At 41.9% G+C, this 20,512-nt stretch overlaps 1 long non-coding RNA gene across 1 annotated transcript; it reads left to right on the forward strand.

Moving 5' to 3' along the window:
- Positions 1-16,614: 16,614 nt before the first annotated feature.
- On the forward strand, positions 16,615-18,321 carry LOC138354204 (uncharacterized). The gene is made up of 2 exons (XR_011223465.1): positions 16,615-16,811; positions 17,316-18,321. It is a non-coding gene; the product is annotated as an uncharacterized lncRNA (long non-coding RNA).
- Positions 18,322-20,512: the final 2,191 nt, after the last annotated feature.

A 20,512-nucleotide genomic window follows, 5' to 3' on the forward strand; every position in this document is an offset into this window, starting at 1 on the left:
ATAATAGGCTGTGGATAATTCTCCACATTCACAAACCTTTCCGCTCTCAGTGGCCTCAAATAAGCTGGAATAAAATTTAATTAAACATCGAACATGAATGGTCATTAGGAGAATCATGCTGTGAATCCTTTGTTTATTTTTCAGGATGTAAACTAAAGGCTTGTGCCTCTATCAACTCGAGTAATAATTTTCGTATAAATAACATTAAGCTAAACGGACGACAGTTTGACAAATTATCTATCACTCTTCTTAAAAATCGTCACCACATTAGCAACGCTCCACGACTTCGGTTCTCGGCAGGACTAATAATTTTTTAAATATGCCAAACAGCGTCTCACTTGCATACACTACTTGCAGGGGTGTATGTAAGGGAAATGGGCAGAAAGTGTGGGAGGAGATGGGTATGTTGTGAAGGAGATGGAATTTGTGTGTGTGTGTGGGGGGTGGGGGACTAATTTGTTGTTTGTGGGTGTATATTGGTGGAGAATGGTGTATGGAAAAGGCCTAGGCATAGGGTGACCCGGGCATCACCGGGTACCCCCATCTAGTATGATACTGATACATGAGTATGTGGCAACTAGGGAATAAACGTTCATTCCCAACAGATGTGTTGTTCCTGACACAGCTTAACACTGATATTCCTGGTAAATAATCATTTATGATTTAATTGTGATACATCACAGCTGATCCGTGCGCCAACTTTACCTGCGACCATGGAGTGTGTGAAGTATATACCGGCAGCCCTACCTGCTTCTGTCCTCCAGGATACACCAGCTCAGGCACCAATTGTACTGGTAAGTACTGGTCATTGATCACTCTGTCTCAGAGGTCCTGTGGTGTGTGTAGTATATAACGGCAGCCCTATCTGCTTCTGTCCAACAGGATATACCAGCTCAGGCACCATTTGTTCCAGTAAGTACTGGTCATTGATCACTCTTCCTCAGAGCTCCATCATAACGTGAGTTTGAGCAGTTAAAATTACTTTGTTCCTACCGATCCTTTTTGTTAAATGCTTGCAAACATTGTTAAAACATTGCAAATATTCAACGTAACGGTCGCTATTATTACCTTGTTACAATTTACTTGTAACAAGGTAATTACAACTGTTACAGTTGTAATTACCTTGTAACAAGGAAGTTACAACTTGTAACTTCGATAACAATAAGAGAGCCAATGAAGCAGTTGGAGTGTGCCCTCGTGTATTTAGCAAGTATTTTGGGAGCTTCTACCGTTATTGGTTCACCTCGAAACTTGCACCTGTCTCGTCTCTGAGCTTACGACAGCATTGGCTTGCTTTAAGAGTGAACCTATAATAGCTCGCCTCTGAGTGCTCAGAAGAATACCAATTGTATTGGTATGTTTTCATGCTTGCACATGATTGGCACATCTATTGTCAAGCACCTGTATTTGTTCTCCACTACGATTGCAGCTGTAGAGACTCTTGTGTGATCATGCACATGTAGAGACGCAGTTCTAATCTTGCATCTACACTGCGTCGCCTTTTAGCTGGCACTTGTGTAAGCTGGTAACTCCTCTTGAATCTGTGTTTTTCTCTCATCTTGCACATGAATTACATCACATCTGAGCTAGAACATATCATATCTCAGTTTGAACATATCGCATCAGATCTAGAGCGTGTCAAATCTCAACTTGAATATGTCGAATCACAGGTAGAACATGTCGCGTCTGAGATAGAACATCTTACATCTCAGCTAGAGCATTTTACATCTCGGCTAGATCATTTCTCCTCTCAGTCAGAACATGTAACATCTCGGCTAGAACAAGGCGCAACTCGGGTAGAACATATCGCATCTCAGCTAGAACAAAGCGCAACTTGGCTAGAACATGTCACATCTCAGTTAGAACATATCGCACCTCAGCTAGAACATGATGCATCTCTGCTAGAACTCGCTCAACTCAGCTTGAACGTGTCACATTTCAGCTATAACATGTTCACCTCGGCCAGAACATGTACTTAGTCACCACTCAGCTTTCAGCTATATTATCTCGCATCTCAACATCGTCGCGCCTTAAAATCGTTAAATTATTAGTATTGTTTTAATTTCTGTCTAAAATTCAATTCGTCTCTAAATTTCTATTGATATTTCGTTTAATTTTACTCTTGTGAACTTTACTACACTCTGTTGGCTTTTGTGTGAAGTATCATTGTTGCATTTGTCGTCGTTCCTCTATCAAAAATGTTGACTGAAATAAGACGAAGCTTGTTTATCAAGTCAGGAGAAACATGTTCGTCAAATCAATTCAGCATTTGACACAACCATGTATGGGTCTTCTGCTACCATGTTGCGTATGTCAGTCTCTGCTGATACTTTCATGACTCTTGCCCTCTGGAAGTTGGGACTTGTATACCATCCTCAAGTGTGGCTCTCTCTCTCTCTCTCTCTCTCTCTCTCTCTCTCTCTCTCTCTCTCTCTCTCTCTCTCTCTCTCTCTCTCTCTCTCTCTCTCTCTCTCTCTCTCTCTCTCTCTCTCTCTCTCTCTCTCTCTCTCTCTCTCTCTCTCTCTCTCTCTCTCTTTCCATCTTCCTCCCAATACCATTGTGTGTGTATGACAATTTAAGAACTGAATGTTATGCCTACTATACGAATGTCGCCAATGAAAGATTTATAAGCTTTACTGTCTCATATAAACATTATATAGACATCTTTTAGATTAAAATATCTTATTCTTTTTTCTAATATCTATATTCTCTTACGTCGAGGAAACAAAATTGTTCTTCTTCTCCCAGGAAAACAAAAATATTGTTATTAGAAAAAATCCACATTTAATTAGCTATTATGAACAAAATACAACAATCAGTAATGTAGTTCCACTGTTGTTCACTGGCTCTAAAAATAAATATATAAATAATAAGGAAAATATTAGACAAAGTAAATGAGGCCTAACTAATATTTTAAATTTTCAGCCACCTAAACAGCGGTTGACTGCCATAATGAAACACCTGGTTTGGACATCTGATGCCTTGTAAGTACAATCTGAAGCCTATTGCCGATTTTGGTAACTGTGCATGATACACACACACACACACACACACACACACACACACACACACACACACACACACACACACTGCCTCTCAACCCAGTTGAAAGGCGGGACCAAAGAGCCAAAGCTCAACCCCCCCGCAAGCACAAATAGGTGAGTACAAAAAGGTGAGTACACACACACACAGTGATATGAAGATGAGAAACCCATGGTTTAATCAGAGATGTAGGCTAGCTAAGCAGCAAAGTAAAAGGGTATGGAGAAACTAGAGGAATAACAGGACACTGGAGAGCAGAGAAAGATACCAGAATCCCAGGAATGAATATGTCAGGATTAGAAGAGAGGCAGAGAGACAATACGAAAATGACATCGCAAGCAAGGCAAAGACTCAGCTTAAATTGCTGCATAGCCATATCAGGACAAAAACAATAGTAAAGGAACAGGTTATGAAATTAAGGATAGGGGCAAAAGGATTCACTACCAACGACAAGGAAGTGTGTGAGGAACTGAATAAGAAATTCCAGGAGGTCTTCACCTTTGAGCAAGGAGAAATCCCAGAGATAAGATAGGGAATAGCTAACCAGGAACCACTGGAAGAGTTTGAGATTACCAGCGGGGAAGTAAGGAAGTGTTTACTAGACTTGGATGTGACAAAGGCTATAGGCCCAGATGGAATCTCCCTTTGGATACTAAAGGAAGGAGCAGAAGAACTGTGCCTGCCACTCTCCATAGTGTACAACAAATCACTGGCAACAGGGGAACTGCCAGAAATATGGAAAGCAGCTAACATAGTCCCGATATACAAGAAAGGGGATAGACAGGAGGCACTGAACTACTCGCCAATGTCCCTAACCTTCATACCATGCAAGCTGATGGAGAAGATTGTGCGAAGAAAGCTAGTTGAGCACCTGGAGCGAAAGAACTTTGTAACATAGCATCAACATGGGTTCAGGGAAGGCAGGTCCAGCTTCACAGGGTTACTTGAATTCTACGACTAGGCAACAAAAATAAGGCAAGAACGAGATCTCCCAGAGGGTATAGAATCGTTTCTCTCAATGTTAGCCAATGATGCAAAAATTATGAGGAGGATAGAAACTGAGGACGATAGTAGTAGGCTACAAGATGACCTAGACAGACTGAGTGAATGGTCCAACAAATGGCTGTTGAAGTTCAACCCGAGTAAATGCAAAGTAATGAAACTAGGCAGTGGAAACAGGAGGCCAGACACAGGATACAGAATAGGAGATGAAGTACTTAATGAAACGGACAGAGAGAAAGATCTAGGAGTTGATATCACACCAAACCTGTCTCCTGAAGCCCACATAAAAAGAATAACGTCTGCGGCATATGTGAAGCTGGCTAACATCAGAGCAGCGTTCAGGAACCTGTGTAAGGAATTATTCAGAATCTTGTACACCACACATGTAAGACCAATACTGGAGTATGCGGCCCCAGCATGGAGCCCGTACCTTGTCAAGCACTAGACGAAACTGGAAAAAGTCCAAAGTTTGCCACTAGACTAGTCCCAGAACTAAGAGGCATGAGTTACGAGGAAAGGCTGCGGGAAATGCAACTTCCGACATTTGAAGACAGAAGAGTAAGGAGAGACATGATCACAACCTACAAAATCCTCAGAGGAATCGACCGGGTAAACAAGGAAAAACTTTTCAACACTGGTGGGACGCGAACAAGGGGACACAGGTGGAAACTGAGTACCCACATGAGCCACAGAGACGTTAGAAGGAACTTTTTCAGTGTCAGAATAGTTAATGGATGGAATGCATTAGGCAGTGATGTGGTGGAGGCTGACTCCATACTCAGTTTCAAATGTAGATATGACAGAGCCCAGTAGGCTCAGGAATCTGTACACCAGTTGATTGACTGTTGAGAGGCGGGACCAAAGAGCCAAAGCTCAACCACCGCAAGTACAAATAGGTGAGTACACACACACACACACACACACACACACACACACACACACACACACATACACATACACAGAGGCAAGAATGAAATAGTAAGGACAGAGGCCATGCATGAAATACTAAAGTAGTCAAATATGGAAGGAGCTGAAAAAAACAGAAGGTTTTCAGGTTGGGCTGGTACAACAAGGACAGAGACCACCTGATAAAGATAGTGTTTGCAAACGAGACCACTAAGAAGGCTATTCTAGAATGGAGGAGCCATCTGCAATAAGTGGAAGAATACAAAAAGTATTCCTCCAAAGGAACTAGACGAAGGAGGAGAGAGCCATGGCGACAGAGGCAAGGAAGAAGTGCAGGGATAGATGAGAAAACCAGGAAATAACTGCCCCCAACATAACATTCCTAGAGACGAGGAGGGAACCCACAACCAGAGTCTCAGCAAACTTAGAGGGGAGGGCAACACCACCATCCTCCTCCGCTTAGAAACCCTTCCTGCCCCTCTCCCTCCCTGCACCCAACTCAAATGTTCAATCAACCCTCCCTCACCCCATACCGACACTTTCACCCCCTCCTTAGTTGGCCAGCCAGTGGCTTAGGGCCCGTGCGAGAATATCTCTGCAAAAAAAAACTGTCACCCCTCCCTCCTTACCCCATACTCTGCCTGTCCCCCCTTCCCTTGACACCCCCCATCCTCACCCCAGAATCCTCTGAGACCCTGTTAACCTTCTCACAAATCCTCACACATATGAAACAGCTTCCTCCATCAGCAGAACGCTCACTAAGACGGCAACAAGAGAATGAACAGAAGAAAGTGAGCTTCAAGGCAATGGACATTAACATAGATGGGATTACAAGTAAAAAAAGTGAATTTGGAGAATGGGCATTAGAAGAAAACCCAGACATAATAGCACTCACAGAAACAAAGTTAACAAAATCACTAACAAATAGTGTTTCTACAGGACTACTATGCTGTGAGGAAAGAGAGAGAAGGAAGAGAAGGTGGTGTAGCTTTGCTGATAAGAAAAGGCTGGAGTTTTGAAGTGAAGGTTATCCCGGGCTGTGAAGATTTCAGTGACTACATAACAGGTACCATAGCAATTGGAGGACAAAAGATTATAGTAGTAGTCATATATAACCGCCACCAAACGACAGGAATATCATAGAAACAAAATGGCCACCATTAATATAATAGAGGGCAGCTAACGGATCCAAACTAATAATCATAGGAAACTTCAACCATGGGAAGATTGATTGGGAGAACAGAGATCCACATGGAGGATCAGACAAGTGGAGAGCTAAGCTGCTGGACGTGGCAACAAGAAACTTTCTAAGCCAACACATCAAGGGACCGACCAGAATGAGAGGAGAGGATGAACCAGCTATTCATGATCTGATATTTACCCTAAATGAGTAAGATATAAGGGAACTTAAGTTGGAAGGGCCCTTAGGAATAAGTGATCACAGTGTATTGATCTTTGAGTTCCTGGTAGAGATAGGATTTAGCTCCTCCAAAAATGAACTAGGAACCAAAGGCTCGCCTACCGAAAGGGAAATTATGAGGAAATGAGAAAATTCCTAAGGGATATATCATGGGACACAGAACTCAGAGCTAAGACCGTACAAGACATGGTGGATTATGTCACCCAAGTGTCAAGAGGCAGTAAACAGGTTATCCAGGCCCGAAAGGAAAAAACAGACACAAAAGAAGAATCTGTTGTTTAATACGGCATGTATGGAAGCAAAAGAAACTGAACAAAAGGGCGTGGAGGAACTTCCGAAATATCAGAACACCATAAAGAAGAGAGATACCAGAGAATCAGGAACGAGTGTTTTAGTGTGAGAAGAGAAGCTGAGAAAAAGTATGAAAGTGATATAGCTAATAAAGCAAAGACCGAACTAACGCTACTCCAGTCCTATCAGGAGGAAAAAAAGTGATGGAACAGGTGATGAAACTTAGAACGGGTGAGGACAGGTACAAAGAGAACGACAAAGAGGTGTGTGAACTCAACAAGAGGTTCCAGGAGGTCTTCACAATAGAACAAGGTGAGGTCACTGTGCTAGAAGTGACAGTAAACCAGGCGGCCTTGGAAGGGTTCGAAATTACAAGAGATGAGGTCAAGAGGCATCTGTTGGATCTGGACGTGAGAAAGGCTGTTGGCCTGGTAGGAATCTTACCATGGGTATTGAAAGAGTGTGCAGAAGCACTTTGCTTGCCATTCTTTGCTGCCACTTTGCTTTCTAGTGTACAGTAGGTCACTGGAAACAGGAGAACTACAAGAAATATGGAAGATGGCTAATATAGTCCCAATATACGAAAAGGGTGAGAGACAAAAGGCATTGAACTCAGGCCAGAGTCCGTAACTTGTATACCATGCAAGGTGATGGAGAAGATCATGAGAAAAAAACCCAGTAATACATCTGGAGAGAAGAGACTTCGTGACAACCCATCAACATGGGTTCAGGGAGGGTAAATCTTGCCTTACAGGCTTAATATAATTCTATGATCAGGTGATTATGATTATGCAAGAAAAAGAAGGATGGGATGACTGCATTTTCTTGGATTGTCGGAAAGCCTTTGACACTGTACCCCATAAGATGTGGATGGATAAGCTGGAGAAACAGGCAGGAGTAACTAGTAGGGTGCTCCAGTGGATAAGAGAGTATCTAAGCAATAGGAAGCAGAGAGTTACAGTGAGGGGGTGAGACCTCAGATTGGCTTGGTCACCAGTGGAGTCCCGCAGGGCACTGTACTCAGGCCTATCCTGTTTCTGATATACGTATATGATCTCTCAAAGGGTATGAACTCATTCCTCTCAATGTTTGCTGACGACGCCAAAATTATGAGAAGAATTAAGACAGAGGACAGCTTGAGGCTTCAAGAAGACCTGGACAAGCTGCAGGAATGGTCAAACAAATGGTTGTTAGTTTAATCCATGCAAATGTAATGTAATGAACATAGGTGAAGGGAGCCGGAGACTAGATACAAGGTATCATTTAGGAGATGAAAGAGTTCAAGAATCAGGGAGAGGGGGAAGACCTGGGGTTTGATATCACTCCGGACCTGTCCCCTGAAGCCCATATCAAGAGGACAACATCAGCGGCATATGCCAGGTTGACCAACATAAGAACTGCCTTTAGAAACTTGCGTAAGGAATCATTCAGAACTTTGTATACCACATATGTCAGACCAATTCTGGAGTATACAGCTCCAACATATAGTCCATATCTCGTCAAGCATAAGACTAAACTGGAAAAGGTTCAAAGGTTGGCCCACCAGACTAGTACCCGAACATAGGGGGTATGAGCTACGAGGAGAGGCTACGGGAATTAAACCTCACGTCGCTGGAAGTCAAAAGTGTTAGAGATGACATGATCACCACATAAAAGATCCTGAAAGGAATTGATAGATATAGATAAAAACAGACTATATAACTAAAAGGGTATACACACTAAGGGACACAGCTGGAAATTGAGTGCTCAAAGGATCCATAGAGACATTAGAATTTCGATAACTTGGCGCTTTCCCCTGATAATTCCCTTCTATCTATAGTCAACAGTTGACTCACCACAGCGTGTAGTGGCTACCTCATCTTTTAATGACTTCACTCCATCGGTTGACGTCACTTGCGCACCTTCATTGCTGCCTCAGGCATTTATTTATTTATTTATTTATTTATATATATACAAGAAGGTACATTGGGTTTGTGAGAATACATTGAATAGTACAGTATTTACACTCTTGTAAAGCCACTAGTACGCTCAGCGTTTCGGGCAGGTCCTTAATCTAACAGATAATTATAAGTATGTAATTTCTATCAGAATTGATAAATGATAACAAATACATTGCAAGAGAATAATGAGATGAGAGAGCTTAGATACGTGATTATATCTAACTTGATACGTGCATTGTTGATCAATCACTTGAGTTAACGTCTGTACACTCACCAACAATTTCCACACACTGTTCATTGACTCCTGCTGAGCCATCGTCCTCCCCTGGTGAGGTATGACAGCCTGTCAGCACACCTTCACCTTGTTAAACCCGCATACGTGCAACACACCCTAAGTTCGCACTCTCGATCTTCTTGTTCATTACACTTGTACATTACAAACTTGATACAATCATTCTGGTAAAAGTTTATCGAACTTCACTTCATTAATAAGTTCAAAACTGTACAAGTGTTCAAATCATCACTGTCAGCTGAACTCATCTCGATGTCTTCAACCCAGGCCCCTCACTGCCTCTATGCTGGTTTTTCTTGATGAACACAATCTTTCATTCCAAGCACATGTTCCACATGGTCTTGAACGTTTTCTTCAGTGTCGGGCCACGTACTCCCATCCTACTGAACACCGCTAACTGCCTCCAATCGCAGCCGACACCTGCCCGTGTTGGTGACGACACATGTTCCACCTCCACTGAAATTAACTATACCTGGACATTTCCTCGACGTCTCTCGTCATCCGCGACGACCATTCTTGTCACACTAAGTACCTGAAGTACCCTCACCGTGGCGAGATGTCACCAGCGGAGTCCCACAGGGCTCAGTACTTGGACCCATCCTGTTTCTAATATATGTGAACGATCTTCCGGAGAATATAGACTCATTCCTCTCAATGTTTGCTGATGATGCAAAAATTATGAGAAAAATCAAGACGGATGAAGATAGACAGAGACTACAGGATGATCTGGATAAACTGGAGGAATGGTCTAGAAAATGGCTGCTAAAGTTCAACTCGGGAAAGTGTAAGGTGATGAAATTAGGCGAAGGGAGCAGGAGGCTGAACACAAGGTATCATCTGGGAGGTGAAATCCTGCAAGAGTCAAATAGAGAGAAAGATCTGGGGGTTGATATCACACCGAACCTGTCCCCAGAGTCCCACATCAAAAGAATATCATCAGCGGCATATGCTAGACTGGCCAACATAAGAACTGCCTTTAGAAACTTGTGTAAGGAATCTTTCAGAACCCTGTATACCACTTATGTAAGACCAATCCTGGAGTATGCAGCTCCAGCCTGGAGTCCATACCTAGTTAAACACAAGACAAAGTTAAAGAAGATTCAGCGGTATGCCATCAGGTTCGTCTCGGAACTGAGAGGATTGAGCTAAAAGGAAAGGCTAAAGGAGCTGAACCTCACATGCCTGGAAAACAGAAGAGTAAGGGGAGACATGATAACCACCTACAAAATTCTCAGGGGAATTGACAGGGTGGACAAAGACAAACTCTTCAGCACGGGTGGGACACGAACAAGGGGACACAGGTGGAAACTTAGTACCCAGATGAGCCACAGAGACGTTAGAAAGAATTTTTTCAGTGTCAGAGTAGTTAATAAATGGAATGCACTAGGAAGTAATGTGGTGGAGGCTGACTCCATACACAGTTTCAAATGTAGATATGATAGAGCCCAGTAGGCTCAGGAATCTGTACACCAGTTGATTGACAGTTGTGAGGCGGGACCAAAGAGCCACAGCTCAACCCCCGCAAGCACAATTAGGTGAGTACAATTAGGTGAGTACACCCTGACATACTAATCTACATTAGAATCTCTGGGTGCCTTAAGTGTCTTAAGCTATGACACGTGAGTCACTCGAGTCGTGCACCACTGACCCAGTCACCGTGCTGGAAATCACCACACTGGTATCTGTATACACACTTGGCTGTACGGTGTCATCACACTGGTCTCTGTACACACACGTGGCTGTACGGTGTTTACACACTGGTCTCTGTACACACACGTGGTTCTACGGTGTGTCCACACTGGTCTCTGTACACTCACGTGGCTCTACGGTGTGTCCACACTGGTCTCTGTACACTCACGTGGCTCTACGGTGTGTCCACACTGGTCTCTGTACACACACTTGGCTCTACGGTGTTTCCACACTGGTCTCTGTACACACACGTGGCTTTTCGGTGTCATCACACTGGTCTCTGTACACACACGTGGCTCTACGGTGTGTCCACACTGGTCTCTGTACACACACTTGGCTCTACGGTGTTTCCACACTGGTCTCTGTTCACACACTTGGCTCTACGGTGTTTCCACACTGGTCTCTGTACACACACTTGGCTCTACGGTGTTTCAACACTGGTCTCTGTACACACATGTGGCTCTACGGTGTCGCCACACTGGTCTCTATACACACGTGGCTCTACGGTGTCACCACACTGTCCATACACGATAGTGGTGTCTGCTTCTCCGAGTCCGTCTGAGGTCTATTTGTAGTAATTCCTTCTTCTGTAGTTCTTCCAATCACACCTGCAAGTACCAGTAATTCGGTCTTGGTGCTTACATAGGAAAAGGTACTGTAAATACTGTAACTTTGAGGGAAGAGGCTGCCTTTTTAAGCTTCTACAAAAGCGCGTCCTCTCTCCCCTATTGTCACCGTCGGAATGATCTTCCTTGGGTCTCTGTCTGCGTCTTGGATACCCCCATGACGTCATCAGCCTGTTAGCCAGTCAGAACATTAGGCGGCCTACCCAGCTTAACTTTCAATTGGAAGCAGCACCTGTGCTCGGCTTTCCGCCAGAGCAAGTTACTTTATCGTCTCACTAGTTGCCGACACAGTCGCCAATCTAGTGAGACAATCACACTTGACCTGGAGAGGGGAAATGGGGGTTTTGTGGTCAGTAGGTGTTAACGGTCAACAGGCCAACTACTTTCCCGCCCCCCCTCCCCGTACCACCTTGTCGCTCGAAATACCCTTTATCCCTTGGTATTAATCCTCTAGCCAATGAGATGACCTAGGTCAACATGGGCAACTTTGCAGAATTCTAGTCTACATGCGGAATCTGTAGACACCAAACATGACTTATCACGGTTGTACCATGCAAGCACATTGCAAGCAACATGATCAACCATGAGCTTGGGCTGATAGATCACTCTCACATTTATTATCCTCCACCAAATCACCACTTGCATCTCTAATTAGTAAGAATTAACAATAATATCATAAAAATACCCTAACATCCACCCCCATACCAATACCACAATCATCACGGAACAATATCTCAAAACAAAAGTATCTTTCTCTCTTGAATGTATATGCAGTTTGTAACATATCGATTATAATTTATCATGTGTCTTTTTTATATAAAATAATTCTGCCGTGCTGCAAACTAATTTCAATATCTTTCCTCTTTCAAAGCCGTTCTGACTGACCCTCCGAGAACTGCTAATCAATGGAACTTCTAATGGAATTAAATTATAAGGAACTTCAACATCAAGATGCATTAGACATGCAAGCAACAAGTGCAGAAGAGCAATGCTAGTTCAAGCTCCATATCCGCTGTACTATGAGACGCCTCACATCCAGGTCTTTGGTACAATATATCATTAACTAATACCCATTAACTATTTTGTTTAATAATGTTAGTAATATCAAATAACGAGATAAATTTTCTCTTAGTCATTCTTAAGAGTCAGTGAAATTGTGTGGAATTTAGTAATATCGTTATAAATACATTGGAGTAAAGATCAGTTTCCTCCCACTCAAGACGGCTGTCAGATTGCCACTCAGGACGGCTGTGATGGTTATCTTATTTTTCAGTTAAAGACCAAATTAATAAATTATCAATTAACATTACGATATATAAAGTATTCCAACGTGAAGTTGCAATATTCCAAAATATGATATTCCAGACACACTCAAACTTCAAGTTTATTAAGATTTTTTTAGACCACCATTCACATGAAGGTTATTAATACATAAAATTCCTTAAAATTTTAGAGCAATATTGTATTAGGAAAGAAATTAATTTCAATATCATTGGAATTTTCAGGAGCGTCATATATTTTAAAACGATTTCGAACCTGAAGTTGTAGTATGATATTATGCTGTAAGGCTCTCATAAATAAAGATCAATATAACAATGCTTTTCGTGACATCTTACTATACAAATTGAAAGTATTGCCTTTTAGGGTGTATTAAATTAATGTGTTCAATGCACACTTTTCTTGTATAATATTAGAGCTGAATTCTCCTCCTCCCCCTCTTCCCTCTGGAATTAAACCTGAATTTCTTTACTTATGCAAATTGTGTTTTCCAAAATATATGGAATATAATAGGCCAAATTAGGAAAAAAATATATTCCTAAAGCCAGGTTGTATTTTATAATTCATTCCCAACCAGACGTTATGTACCTTACATCAAGTGGGTGGATATGGCAACAATCTTTCCACTTGGTAAACATTCCATCCATTATTCTTGACTTGGTCAGTAACTTGACTCAGATGGTTTATGAAGCCTTCCAGCACTTCTTTAACATGATCCAGCTCCATGTAATGTATTCACACTCCAGCAGAGTGTTTTGTTAATTTTATTTACTGTTGAAGGTCGGATATATTCTTCTATGACATTGGTTTTAGTGTGATGCACGTGTTAATTACTTTTAATATTTCTGTATACTCTTGTAATATCACCGAGAGAGGCAAAAATTCCAAAAATAATTGAGAGCATAACTTTGACAATTGAAATCAGACTTATGGTCAGTAAAAGACGAGAACAGCTTTCAGTGGATGAGCTTTTATCACAGCTTGTGCCACATGTGGTCACTTTCTTTGTATGAATCAGTAATATTTAAACATATAACCTGTAGTGGGAGGTTTACTTCTTGTCAAATAAAGATCAAAATTTGCAATTTAATTGTTTCTTTACTCTGTATCAGCCAAACAAAGCTGTATTGTTTAATATGTTTAAACGATAAATATTTAATAAAGGTGAACAACTAAATTTGGAGGAAGTTAATTTAATTAAACATATTTGATGTAGATCAAATTTATGAGAAGTGAGGTGGGAGTCAAAGCCACTTGTTGTGCAGCTTACTCAAAAGCCTCACCCCCCCCCCCCCATCACACCTGCTGGTTTAAACTCCCTGCTGGATGTCTGAGATAGCAAGCACTATTTTGGAAGGCTTCACTGACACTGATGACATTTGTCATCATTGGATATAGCTGGAAATCAAAGGTAACGGAGAAAGAAAAATGGGAAACATTGCTGGCGAGATAACACCTTCCTTAAATAGGGGCTTAAATTCTTCCTAAATATCCTTGGTTGGGAGGATGGTTGACGGTATAAGAGGTGTTAACCCTAGGAGTAATTTCTATGTTGTCTCAAGGGATGTAACAAACAAACTCAGAAATTACATAGTCATATAGAGCTAAAGCTGTCTATTGTGACGGTGTTTCCCCCCTTATATTTCTCCCACGCCAGCTGTAAGAGTCATATCCACTTTAACCGAGCTTTCTCTACGTTCTGAAAAACAATGTGGCATATGTGGAAGCATGAAGCGTTCTCGCGTTGCAGAAAAATTCGCAAAAGAAGTGTGTTTTGGCCAGTGGTTTAGGCCCTTTTGGATGCCAAGATGGCGCCGGCCCCTACGTTTTACCGCCAAAACGTTATGACGTCAGTGGCACCAGATTGGTTAAGATCGGTGACGTAGTACAGGGAGCCAATGAGAAATGCCCCTGGCATGTATGATGTTACGAGTGCAGGGGGGTCCGAACGGTGCGGCCAGTGGTGCCAAGGAGTTTGATAAGGCACGTCGAGAAGGTCGGACGTGCGATCGGGGATCTTGTCAGTCTGACAGTTTACCCCGGCTCCGGTGGATATACGCGTCACCCATTGTCTGCTAGCAACCTGTGAGGTCTTCCTATATTCCATGTGTTGGACCGAAGAAGGAATTAACGAGAATTAAGCAGCAAGTGCTCCAGTGACAGGTGCTTAGCAAGAGTGTAGTCTTGGACGACTGACAGCTTCACCTGTCGGGTGACGACGTAGCGACTGGGCCAATCCACCGTGAGGGAAGGAGTTTGACACGACATGTCGAGGAGGTCGGACGTGCGATCGGGGGTCCTGTCAGTTTGACAGTTTTACCCCGCTCCGGTGGATTTTACATGTCACCCTGTAGTCTGCAAGTACTCTGTGAGATCTTCTTATATTCCATGTGTTGGACCGAAGAAGGAATTGATGAGAATTGAGCAGCAAGTGCTCCAGTGACAGGTGCTTTGCAAGAAGTGAAGTCTGAGCAGTGACGTACGGGACGTCTGAGCAGTTTCACCCATTTAGTGACGACGTAGCGGCTGGGCCACTCCAATGAGAGGCAGGAGAAGAATGGAACTAGCTGGGAATCAGGATGGCTGCAGCTGAGAGAAAGGACTGCAGACGTAGTTGTGAGGAGAAGTCGACGACCGGGAGACCGACTCCAACCCTTCAAGGAGTTGTGGAGGAGCACGGGCTTGCAGAGGATAGAGAACGGTGAAGACGCGTTTTTTGGGGTGTTGATTGGGTTCCTGGAGAAAGCATCAGTGTGTGTGTGGGGGCGTTCCCTACAACGAGTCGAGAGCCGGGACCAGGCGCTTCAATTCAACTCTCAACAGAGGGCGAGTCCACATCATTGAGGTGAAAGTAGGTAATTCAGTTTTCCCTCCCCATTCCCCTTTAGTCAGCTATTTAGCCAGAGTATCTTCTATGTCGTGAGCAGGGCTCACCAATGTCCATGTCATAGTAACCCAGCAAACACAAATCGTATAGAAAACGTTCATCCTATCTCTTCCCATAGGTGTAGGAATGACTTGCATTGAGAATGGTGCAGGAGAGCCTTTGAGAAACTTTTAATCCAAAAATCCAAACACATAGGTTTTATAATAAATTGTTTTTCTACAACTATTTTGTTCCTAATGTATTACAAATAGTTTTTACATGTTTAAATATAAATTTTATGGAGTTTTTTTGTAAAATTCATTAATAAATTGTGAATGATATTTAATGGCTGAATGAAACCTTCAAAATACATTTAGTTATTATATAATCAGAAAAAGTAGTTTTCTAAATTTTCTAAAAATTGTTCTTTTTAACACAATTTGACACCTTATGTATTCCACTAAACACTAATATCATGTTTAAATATAAAATGAATGTATTATTCCCTAAAATAATTTATATAAATTGTAAATGTTGCTCAATAGCGGTGTGAAAGATTCTGAAGACTTTTTGTTGTCCTACATTCTCAATGTTTACATGTTTACATTCTCTGAAGTATAGTTGTCAAGGATGTGTCCTTCACTCTCAACACAGATTCTTACTTCCTCCTTCTGCATGCTCAACTATAATTGTTTCCATTCTGAATCTCCATGAACATTTATATCCAAAATGAAACCAACGTGGTTTCCTTCAGCGCCTTTTGCATCCAGCACATTCATCTATCATTAGGTTAGGGGCCCTTACCTCCAACCGCTATTCCTTCCACTGCGCTCTGCCCGCTTGGCGCTCAACGCCGGCTTCTTCTATTCCCTTTATTCGCAGCCACGACAAGCCGGAACCCCCCCCCCCCCTCCACACCCTACTGCGGCGAGGAAGAGAACGCGAGCCGGATATTCCTCTGATCACCATTACAACGCACGCAGCGGTGCCGGGATGCAGCCGCCCAGGGCCTACGTTAATACTATTATCTTCCCTTTATTTGCTGGGCTATATGGTAGTATTAATATTATTCCGTATCGTTACTGTCATTCCAGTATTATTTTATTAAAATATGATTTGTTATTATGGTTTGGCGTTGCTTTCTTAATTTCTTCCATTCTGCGGCACTTGCCGTCATCGGTTATTTGCGATATTACATTGTATTCTTCATTGTACGATTATTTACGACATTGTATTCTTATTATTATCCTTATTACAGTTACTGAATGGCAGCTCCCTGCCGTCGATTTCACTTGCTCCTGTTCTAAAGATGTAACCGAAGTTCACGGCGTACTAGCTGCGGCTCGCAGACGCTCATTGACAACACAAGACTACACTCAGCGGCCACTTAAGGCAGACTCCTTGGCTTCTATCCAGCCCAATCACCCGTCTGGAGGCAGAGATGGGATAGAGACCAAGGGTAATGTTCCCCGCTCACATTCTACATCCGCTTAGGACACAAGCATGTTATAGATTTGGCTTTAAGAATTGGTTCTTATTCCATTTTATTGTTTATGTATATGTTGCTTAGTTGTTATACCCGTTCTTGGTATATGTATTGTTTATATTCAAGATTTATAGTGTTTCGTATTACCCTGTTATAGTTGCTTTGTGCTTCCTTGCTGTTCTCCTACTGGTTTTTTCCCACCTTTGCTCTTAGCAAAGGTACTTCCCCCTTCTGTTTGCTGGAAGATTCTTAAAATTGTTAGCCCCCTTCATTGCTACAGTATAATTATTCGGAAAGCTCTTTATTCATCCAGGATTGTTAATTAAGGATTCTCTTAATTCCTGCTGCCGGGCTCCCTCCCCCCGTTTTTCGTCTCCGTATTGATTCAGCTAGGGTTTTCCTCTCGTCTGTGCTCTTGCCTGTCACGATAACACTGCACACCGCTTCTGCCCACCCTTACTGCCTTATATCTTTCAGCCCGGGGGAGGTGAGCTACGCGACAAAAAATCGACGCACGCTCCGACTGGACCAGGTATCGCTTACATGGTCAGGAATCAACACTCTTCGGATCCTACAAGCACAGATCCTACAAGCGCTCCTGTCACCAGGCGAGATTTCTCCAGGATCCTACACGCTGCCCTCTCGGCGCTAGGCTTGACTTCAGATGACTACGCTCCGCACCCAGCTGTCTCCGGACGGGCTCGCCACATCAGAAATAATGGCAGACGGCAGGCGGAAGAGTAGTGCTCACATCCTACGTCAGACGGGACGTTGTTGCTCTGCCACTTTGAGTGCCTCACGCGGCCAGCTGGCACTCGCCCTTCGGGGGGGGGGGGGGGGGGGTCCGGCCGCTGGCCTGCGGTGGGGGTGCAGCGCCGGTCCCCAAGTGTCCCGCTGTCCGCGGCTAATACTTTGCCCAGTCTAGGTGCTAGTAAGCCCTACTTGTAGTCACACCCCCTTCTCCTTATCCATTAGGTCTTTTACGGCCTCTTGGCCGGGTACATTATGTGTTATGTGGTCTCTCACTTATTAGTTATTCTTTGTGTCCTGCCTGTTATATCCTAGTGTTATATAATTACTACACATTTGCACTCGGCCTTAATTCTAGTACCAGTTAACCTTTAGGTTTCTGCAGAATTAGTTTCCATGTCACTATAGGCTAAGGTCTCATACTTACTACGGGTGTACCTTTTAAGTTAAATCTAGTCCTCGGACTTGGAATTGTTACTGTTAATTCTTACTTTATATATTTACTTTATATATTTTAATATAAACGTTATATATTTACTTAATTTATATATTTGAAACTTTATATATTTACATGTTCAATATTAAGTTTAATATAATATCAACTTTGTTATAAGTCTATAATATAAACCGTGTTTAATATAAACTTTATATAATTACTTACTTTATATATTTGAACTTTATATATTTACATGTTCTGCAGAATTTAATCTTCAATAAACTTTAACGCCCCATACTGCCAGTATCTTTCTCCCCCTGGTCAGAAAATGGTCACTGCTTGATCGCAAGCGGGGATGTTTCTGGCGAGGGAGAAAGAAACAATTGCGCAGCGCGTCCCGCGGCGTTGCGCAGGCAGTTTGGGGCCGTATAAATACGGGCGCACAATGGGGCTCTGCGACCATTTGGTCACCATTTGGTCCGGGAGACATCTCCCGTCACGCAGGGTGCAGTCGCGCCTCCACAGATCTCCAGTATCAGCTCTTGATGCTGGTAATGGCTCAAAAAGGCCACCACTTACGGGCTATTCATGCCCGTGCCACCTTTTGGGTGGCTTAATCTTCATCATCATCATCGGGGCTCTGCCCTCACTCCGCCTGCCCTCGCCGCTGCCCTCACAAAGCCCCCCTCCCTCTACCACCTTGTCGCTCAAAATACCCTTTATCCCTTGGTATTAATCCTCTAGCCAATGAGATGACCTAGGTCAACATGGGCAACTTTGCAGAATTCTAGTCTACATGCGGAATCTGTAGACACCAAACATGACTTATCACGGTTGTACCATGCAAGCACATTGCAAGCAACATGATCAACCATGAGCTTGGGCTGATAGATCACTCTCACATTTATTATCCTCCACCAAATCACCACTTGCATCTCTAATTAGTAAGACTTAACAATAATATCATAAAAATACCCTAACATCCACCCCCATACCAATACCACAATCATCACGGAAGAATATCTCAAAACAGAAGTATCTTTCTCTCTTGAATGTATATGCAGTTTGTAACATATCGATTATAATTTATCATGTGTCTTTTTTATATAAAATAATTCTGCCGTGCTGCAAACTAATTTCAATATCTTTCCTCTTTGAAAGCCGTTCTGACTGACCCTCCGAGAACTGCTAATCAATGGAACTTCTAATGGAATTAAATTATAAGGAACTTCAACATCAAGATGCATTAGACATGCAAGCAACAAGTGCAGAAGAGCAATGCTAGTTCAAGCTCCATATCCGCTGTACTATGAGACGCCTCACATCCAGGTCTATGGTACAATATATCATTAACTAATACCCATTAAATATTTTGTTTAATAATGTTAGTAATATCAAATAACGAGAAAAATTTTCTATTAGTCATTCTTAAGAGTCAGTGAAATTGTGTGGAATTTAGTAATATCGTTATAAATACATTGGAGTAAAGATCAGTTTCCTCCCACTCAAGACGGCTGTCAGATTGCCACTCAGGACGGCTGTGATGGTTATCTTATTTTTCAGTTAAAGACCAAATTAATAAATTATCAATTAACATTACGATATATAAAGTATTCCAACGTGAAGCTGCAATATTCCAAAATATGATATTCCAGACACACTCAAACTTCAAGTTTATTAAGATTTTTTTAGACCACCATTGACATGAAGGTTATTAATACATAAAATTCCTTAAAATTTTAGAGCAATATTGTATTAGGAAAGAAATTAATTTCAATATCATTGGAATTTTCAGGAGTAACCATGGCTGTGATGGTTATCTTATTTTTCAGTTAAAGACCAAATTAATAAATTATCAATTAACATTACGATATATAAAGTATTCCAACGTGAAGCTGCAATATTCCAAAATATGATATTCCAGACACACTCAAACTTCAAGTTTATTAAGATTTTTTTAGACCACCATTGACATGAAGGTTATTAATACATAAAATTCCTTAAAATTTTAGAGCAATATTGTATTAGGAAAGAAATTAATTTCAATATCATTGGAATTTTCAGGAGTAACCATGGCTGTGATGGTTATCTTATTTTTCAGTTAAAGACCAAATTAATAAATTATCAATTAACATTACGATATATAAAGTATTCCAACGTGAAGTTGCAATATTCCAAAATATGATATTCCAGACACACTCAAACTTCAAGTTTATTAAGATTTTTTTAGACCACCATTGACATGAAGGTTATTAATACATAAAATTCCTTAAAATTTTAGAGCAATATTGTATTAGGAAAGAAATTAATTTCAATATCATTGGAATTTTCAGTAGCGTCATATATTTTAAAACGATTTCGAACCTGAAGTTGTAGTATGATATTATGCTGTAAGGCTCTCATAAATAAAGATCAATATAACAATGCTTTTCGTGACATCTTACTATACAAATTGAAAGTATTGCCTTTTAGGGTGTATTAAATTAAT

Source organism: Procambarus clarkii, chromosome 62 (assembly GCF_040958095.1).
Source record: "Procambarus clarkii isolate CNS0578487 chromosome 62, FALCON_Pclarkii_2.0, whole genome shotgun sequence".
Classification (NCBI taxonomy): Eukaryota; Metazoa; Arthropoda; class Malacostraca; order Decapoda; family Cambaridae; genus Procambarus; species Procambarus clarkii.